Here is a 6,105-nt window from a genome sequence, read left to right as displayed (position 1 = left end):
ACTGTACCGAGCGTTTAACAAAAAGGCGGCAGCGGCGCCGCTCAGAAATGACAAACACTTGCCCGAAATCTGATGAACACACTCGCAACAATTACCTTTTAAAAGGTTCAACGGTAAACTCCAGCTTCCTCCTACATCCTAAAACCGCTTGAAACGGCTTCAAAAAGTTTGTTTCTGCCTTTATTCTGGTTTAAGTAATCAGCAGTAGAACAAGGGTTTGATTTCCCCAGCCCAAAACACCGCTTTCTAACCCAAAAGCGGAGCAAACAAGCGTTTTGTGAGTACATCAGTGAATTTGACACTTCAAACGGAGGAAACAAGTAGGCGGAAAAAAAAAAGGGCATTTGATGGCAATTGGATTGGATTCCATTATATGATATGCAACTAAGAAACGAGCGTGTCGTCATTCTTCGCCCTCATAATTGGGGGGGGCAAGCCGAGATTCACCCCCCTAATATACATATATACTGTATATAGGGATGTGCTATTTTCTTGAAAACATAACTTGTGGGGTGGCTACTACAGATGAATGTGGGAATGTAGATAATTGGCCGGTATTTGCTTCTGGGGGTGTGGCTTAGCGAATGGTCAATGGAGGCAAAACGCAGCGCACTGCTTGGCTCATTAGTTGAAAAGAAAAAAAAAAAAAAAAAAAAACTTTTTGGGGCATTTTTTTTTGCCATTCAGACAACTGGCTTAACCATTGGAGACATCTACCGGAGCTTTGTCCGGTGTGTTCGATTGGTGGCGATTTTACGGCAGTAATTGCAAGGCCATCAGACAGCGCCAGTCTCAAATAGACCCCCCCCCCGTAGCCTGACGCCATTGCCCCTCATCCCCTGCTTGCCCTTTGCCGTGCGTCCGCCTCACCTCCAGAGCTGTCAGCGGCCTGTCAGAAGCAATCACCGGACGGCGTGCTGTCTGCCAGCCAGCCGCGCAGCCGTTTGGACAGCATGACATCACGTTTCTGGTGCTAAGTGTCAAGGACCATATGAAAACAGATGTCCTCATTACTGGCTCGCCCGTGCTTTAAACGCACCACACTGCAAGGGATTAACAGGGATTAACTTTCATGAGGTTTCGGTGACTTTGGTATGAGGGTCAATCTACGGCCCACAGGGAGTATAAGAGCGCTGATAAAAAAAAATAATGAAAAAAAAAAAAACAACAAACGAAAAATGCAAATTAGCTTGCTAATGGTGCGCTAAAAAGAACGAGGCATCCCGAGAACGGCGTTATGGACGTCGGAGGCTTCGCTTGAGATGCGGCATGCCAAAAGTCACTTTATCGAATGGGACAGATCGCCGCTTGTCTGACTGACTTAATCTGTTTGATTGAGCAACGGGGCGCCTTCGGCTTCACAAGTCCTTCAAAGGCCGCACATTCTGCAAGTGTGAAAAAAAAAAAAAAAGGAAAAAAAAGGAGGGTGGGGGGGGAAGAGGACGAGAGGAATCTCGCCCGGCCAGCCCCCCCGACCCTCGCTTATACACACAATAATAATACCTGTCACTATGCTAGCTTTCCGTGACGGAGAAAATCAGAACACTAATGGGTTATCATACCAAGGGGCGTGTCTGGTGTAGCTATCAGTTATACAGCCTTGTTACTTTTTATTGATTGAAAACAAATCAGTTTATTTAAAGACGGTTTTGTCAAAAAACTTCGCTAATCTCATTCCCGCTTCGGAATTAAGACAAAAATTAGCATAATAGTGACGGTGCAGTGATGTTAAGTTTTTTGAAACGCACTGTAAATATACACGGTCATAAACAGCGAACGAGTTATCGTCGTATTTTTAAAACATGTTTTGCTCTTTAAGTGTATGCGTTTTTAACTTTTTCTACGCTTTTCCAACTAAATTTCTAGGCTCACTTCAGTGGGTTTTTTTTGTTTTTTTTTTCCATTTGACAACATCGAGTGTTCAATATCGCTAACAATTTGAGCGATTTTACGAAGTGTAAAAGTAGTAGTCAGTTACGGAGCCTTTGGTAACAGAAATCAATGCAGTGCAGTGGAAAGAAAACTTCATGAACGTGTCTCGCATCGACTAACGACAACGGCGGCTCCAAAGTGATTCGACCTGGCAGCAAATCGATGGCGCGCCCGGAGAAGCCACCTGTTAAATGACCTCACTTCTCGCGCGCTCCGCTGAGCAATACGACGAGGTGTTTATGACGCCGTGCGCCATTTTCATCCCGTTCATTTAAAGAAGCTTCGGATAATAATTTCCTTATGGATATTTAGCGTCAACGTTGGATTGCTTTATCGGCCCGATCGGCGCTTTAAACGTCCCATTCGCGGGCGGGTCACGGACCCCACCGACAAAGACACGCAAGGCTGGAGAATCTGTCAACTGTCAGCGTCATTGATCGGGAGCACGACGATGAGGAGGCGGAAGCCTCGTCGGGAGTGATAAAGCGGCGACGAGTCGGGAGGAGTCGCTCTCGACAAAAGCCTCGAACCGCATTACCGGGCCATGCATTCATTTGTCCGCGCGGCGCCGAGTTATTGCGGCGATTTCACTTTCCACTCCCCTCGCACAAAGCCCACTCCAGCCGTCATTGTGGCGCCTTTGAATGTTACTTGGAGCTCCATATGCTAGCAGCCCACCCCGAAAGCTCCGACGCTGACGCTTGGCCTCACTTGGCCCGTTAACCACTCCAAAGAAAAGGGCCATTCTGTCGCCGCGCGGCCTATTGTGGGGCGCTCGGGTTCCCAGACAAAAGTGGGAGCTCATGAATGAGCGCTCGGCAGTCCATTGAAGGCTAACGCGCGCGCGGGCGCAAGCTAGCGCCACACCTGCCCCACTCGCGATGGGATTGTGGCGGAGGAGGAATTCAGAAATGGACCAAAGTTGCTGGGGAAAAAAATATATCAATATTGTTACAAAAGCGTCAAATGTGGTCAGCCAAGTTGCTGCATTTTCAATCGATCATTGCACAAGTCCGCTAAAATAATACTAAACATCCAACGTACCCATTTAAATTTTTGGAGGTCGATGCAAATTCTGATCAATTCTGATCACCGATTAATTGGCCGCTTATTTAAAAAAAAAAAAAAATCTAATGAATAAAAGAACGTCTTTTTTGATCCCCTGAACAGTGAAAGATTTGCAGAACACTGTTATCAGCGTTTCAGCATTTAGTGTTTCACGAGAAATCTTATATTGGTGTTTAATCAGGAAAACTCAGTCGGATTATTCATATTTTGAAAAAGCCTAATATCGGCCGATATAATCAGCCAACCAACTAATTGGTCGGGACCTAATATACATATACAAGTACATATATGTTACTTTGACTCACAAGTGTTCAGAGCTACTCTGTCCATTTTCTTTTTGTATCTCACAATTTGAGAGACAAACAATAACGAGCTCAATCACGGAATGACAAACTCAAAAGCCGAGACACTCTATATATACTATTGATATATTTTGTGCTTATTGAGTTTGAGATTTGTCCACTTGGTCGCCGTCCTCACATTCCGCTGTCCCGGCCGCGACTTTTGAGTCGGTATGGCTTTAAAAGGCGGGGACCTGACCTTGTGAGTGACGTGGGTGGCTAACCAGTCTGCGAGTGGAGTTACTCGGTGTCAGTTACTCTTCCTGTTTGTTCAATGAAGCATGATTGAAGGTGCATGTCCAGTTTGATGGCAACAGTTTGACCCAGCGAACAGATTAGTTCAATTTTCAGCGTACTCGAAGGATCATTTCAATTTACGTCTCGCTCCCCATGTTCTCGCCAAATGCCAGTCACTGTGAGGAATGATGCAAGGGGCTTGGATGTGCATCAGACCACATAGCAAGCTGGAGGACACCCCTGAGATAGTCATACCTCTCGGGGGTGGTGATGTTGTGAGTTGGGGGGGGGGGGGGGGGCAACTGCTTGGACAACTCTCCCCCTCCAAGTATCCAAATCTCTGCAGCTCAGTCTCCAGGTCTCCCCTCGGTGACAAAGTCGTCCACATCAGAGAGCCATCACGCCTAACGAGAGCTGACTGGTGACACGCAGATTGGGGAGGGAAAGGGGGGGGGGGTGCCTGCCTACCCCGCGGCTAGGCAAAAAAAAAAAAAAAAAAAAAACGCCACGCTCCGCCTGTCGTGTGAGAGGACACAACTGCTTCCTGCTAGGCACGGCTTTAACACCATAAGCTCTACCAGCCCCGCAGCATGCGTCGCATTCCACTTTTAAAAAAGTGTCGACAATAATGTAAGTCAATTTAATCGCACCCAAAAGTAGTTAGCATAAAGAGCAATCTGTTTTTTTAAGAGGTTTTTATCCCAGCGAGGGGGGGGGGCTGAAAAAAAAAACAAACAAAAAAAAAAAAAAAAACATCTGCCATCACTGATCCAGCCACATTCCTCAAACAGTCATAATAAGCCGACACTTCATTAAAGCATTCAGTGAAGGGAACGGCACACACACACACACAATAAAGCCTGTGACTAAACAGCAAATCATGTGAGAAGACGCTTTGCAATGGGACACAAAAGGAGGAAAGAAAGGAGCAAATCAACCCCGCCACCATTCATCGGCGCTGGATCACAAAGCCGCGATGAGGAGGCAACTTTTCAAGCGTGGCTTCTTTTAAGAGCACAAGTGGGCAACCTGAAGGGCCCGCTAGAGCGTTTGGTGCTGTGACAATGTGGAGTTGAGCGAGGAGATTTTTGCGGAGAGCAAAGCAGACTAAACCTGCTTTGTCCAGTGCAACAATTCAAATTTGGGAGCAATCAGACAAAATATCGGCTCCCCGTGTTTGAAATGAATGGAAAATGCCATGAACCTGCTCTTGCCTGCCTAAAAAAAAAATAAACAGCAAAAAAATATTTTTGTAATGTAGATTTGTATTTTAATTTTTTAATTTAATTTGACCTAATGAAAAAAAAAAAAACCATACAGTAATGACTATTAAATAGAACATACACACATTGTGTGCTTCGGTTCAATGGACACTGTGCTGCTCCTTTTGTTGTGTGCGCCTTGGCCACCTGGGGGCAGTAGAATGTATATGGAAATACATTGTGAGCCTCTTGAAATAATGCAGTTAGATAAATTTAAATGCTCCCCAATAAGAATGAAGATGCAAGCCCCCCCCCCCACCGCCCCGTTTTACACAGCGGTGTTGTGTTTCCAACATATGTCGTCTAATGTCAGGTGATATAAAACACACCAGAGCACACAGCTTGACCCCGTAGCCTAAAAATCACAGCTTCTCTGTTACGGTCAAGTGAATCAGCCGCGACAAATATATGCAATTGGGTCACGCTGGCCACCGTGACCCAAAGTCCGGATAAGCATCACTGTCAATAGTAAACGGAGGGGCAGTGTTGACAGTGCAAGGGAGATACATGGCGTTCGTCAGTCAGCAGCAGAAGCGATATTTGATGCTGGTGTGACATTACTCCATGTAGAAATAAGTTCATCCAAATAAGGAGGAAAGAGGCCATAAAAGACAACATCCAAAGTTTTGGTCATTTCACACCAAAAAAAAAAGAAAAAAAATGGGTCTAGTGTAAAGTAGAACTTGCGCAACAAAAGGACACATCTATGATTGCCAACAACGTAGCCTAACATAACGTTAGCTAATTTAATTTAGGCTTCCACCGCTAGTTAGAACAAATTATAATGCCCCCCCCAAGAGGTCAAGTATAAGACACGATTGCCGGTGCACAAACATATTATAGGAACATTCATACACACGCTGCTAAGGCCACAAATGAGGCCCAGGCACTCAATGCGCAAGCTCGCTAACAACAGCCACGCGATGTACATTCCACCTTACCAGGCCAGGCATGATAAGAGTCGATCCAGTGACGAATCGGCTGCCGTTTGCGACATGACACAATGACACGCCCTCAAACAGCTACCCCGTTCACAAACACAGTGTAGCTCAGCCTCTGGATAGCATACATGGTGGCTAGCGATATGCACAACCGCGTGAACATGGAATATAAACAGCCACGCAAAACGCATAAAAGTATAAGGAACAAATCTCATTGAAATCTCAATTTTATCATTTGTTTTATTCACCGCCCCTCCCCCTCCCCCAAATTGGACAGTGGCATTGTACATACAGTTATTACCACGATGCATCGATGCCACATGT

The 6,105-nt window shown here is 45.7% G+C and overlaps 1 protein-coding gene across 2 annotated transcripts in view; it reads right to left on the bottom strand.

The window, feature by feature from the left end:
• The window catches only part of abhd10b (abhydrolase domain containing 10, depalmitoylase b), a 117,878-nt gene that overhangs the window by 76,564 nt on the left and 35,209 nt on the right, over positions 1 to 6,105 (bottom strand). The gene's annotated exons all lie outside the window — the stretch shown is intronic.

This window comes from Filicampus tigris, chromosome 21 (assembly GCF_054856515.1).
Source record: "Filicampus tigris isolate MCC_2025a chromosome 21, RoL_Ftig_1.0, whole genome shotgun sequence".
Taxonomy (NCBI): Eukaryota; Metazoa; Chordata; class Actinopteri; order Syngnathiformes; family Syngnathidae; genus Filicampus; species Filicampus tigris.
Note: the sequence above shows the minus strand (reverse complement) of the source record. Positions and strands in the feature narration are given on the sequence as shown.